The sequence below is a fragment of the Arachis duranensis genome, chromosome 8 (genome assembly GCF_000817695.3).
Source record: "Arachis duranensis cultivar V14167 chromosome 8, aradu.V14167.gnm2.J7QH, whole genome shotgun sequence".
In the NCBI taxonomy this organism is placed as follows: domain Eukaryota; kingdom Viridiplantae; phylum Streptophyta; class Magnoliopsida; order Fabales; family Fabaceae; genus Arachis; species Arachis duranensis.
This window is the reverse complement of record NC_029779.3, coordinates 26646062-26648081: the sequence shown is the minus strand read 5'-3', so window position 1 is coordinate 26648081 and position 2020 is coordinate 26646062.

The following is a 2020-nucleotide window of genomic DNA, read 5'->3' as shown; positions in this document are numbered from 1 at the left end:
CTCTCCTATTATCATGAATTCTCACTTTGGCTATGAGTGTAGTTACAATTATGTTGTAGGTGATGAGAACTATAATGAAGACGTGTATCAAGGATGGGATAACCAAAGGTGGGAGGAGCCATATGCATATGATCAATTTTCTTGGCAACAACCTCCACCAATGCACTATGAAGAAGAGCCATTCTATGATGCATACCAATCCAATGGCTATGGTGAATCTACTTGTGACTTTCAAGAACCACCACCATATGCCTATGATCCATACCCTCAACATAATTCTCAACCATACTCACAAGCCTCTTCCTACCACCACCTTCATACGACCCTAATCCATATCCATCACACCAACCAACTTTTGAGCCATATGAGCCATATATGGAACCACCACAATATCAACCCTTTCAAGAGCCACCCCCTCCACATTATTACCAAGATGAACCACCTCCAATATATGAAAATTTTTAACCACAAGATGAATACTACTTTCAACCACAACCTCACATGGAAGAATATTCATGTCCATCGATCCAAGACCCATATGATCCCTATCATGATATCCAAGCGGAACAAGAGTCAAGGGATCATCTCAAGGAAGCATTGGATCAATTTCAAGCAACCATGGAGTGTGTTGTGCAACAAGTGGAAAGAATGGAAAACATAGAACCACCACAACTCTACTAAGAAGAACCACCTTCCTACTATGAACCCTTCTTCCAAAATGAGGAACCCTTCCACCCACCCCAACCTCTAATGGATGAAACCCTTGGTGTTCTTGTTCAAGGGCAAGAAGAGATGAAAAGGGATGTGCAAAATTTCATGGCCGCCTTGGATGCGGTAACAAATCAATTAGCCTCCCAATGCTTGAACACTCAAGGAACTCCCATGGCTCAAGAAGAACATAGCATGAAGGAGAGATTGGAAATTCCTGTGGGAAATGAGGGAAGTTGCTTTGTATTGGAACAATTGGAGGAAGCTTTAATTGTTGAAGACAAGGAAGAAGTGGTAGAAGACTTAGGAGATGCGGAGCCTCCATGGGAACATAGAGTTGAAGAAAACCCCTCCAAGATGATTGAAATTGATGCTAGGGAGGAAAGTGCACACCTTCCAAGGCATATTCCATATGAAGACTTGGATGGGATTGAGAAAGAATTGAGTGCCCTTGGTGATGAAGAGCAAGCATCAAGTCCTAGTGGTGGAGAATCCTTTAAACTTGAAGAACCTTTTCCCGGTGCATTTGAAAATGTTGTGGAGGTAAACTTCTTTCAACCTCCCAATTATAGTTTGATTAAGGGAAAAGGCTTAGATAGTATTGATGAACAAAGGATTGAATTAGAGAAATTTAGTGAAGAGGTGGAAGTCCTTAAAAATAGAAAGATGGGAGTGGAATACGCTTTGTCAAGATCTTTGGGAGCATCTTTGCCTAGGTTGTCATCTACTCCTTCACTTGAGTGGGTAAAATTCATTTCTATTAGCTTTATTGTCCCACTTGAGTATGGCTTGCTTGAAACGGATGGTCAACTTAGGATGCTTTGTGGTTTGCTTGAAACGGATGGCCAACTTAGGGAAGTTTGTGGGATGAAGCGTAAGCGGAAAAAGTTTTGTGGTTGGCGTTGCAAATCAAGGCTCATTATGGTTGATGCATCAAAAATGAGATATAAAGGTTGGAGTAGTGCTCAAATAGATGGGTCTAGGAGGATTGTTGGGCACTTCATAGAGAATTCATCTTGTTCACCACCCGGATGGACTAATAATGATGATCAACCTCAAGGCAGGTGTGAAAATAAAGCGTGGGATCCTGATCACAAGAAGAGGATCAACTTTGGGAGCCCCAAGCTTGTGAAGAACTCCATCAACACTTGGCTCAATCCATAAAGAATCTTGGGGCACAATGGAGAACCAAGCATTGGTGGGAGTTCCAAGATGAATACAAGCACAAGCCACCTTGAGAGGAGCCCCCCATAAGTCCAACTTAAGGACAATAAACAAAAGTGCTAGGTGGGAGACAACCCACCATGGTAAC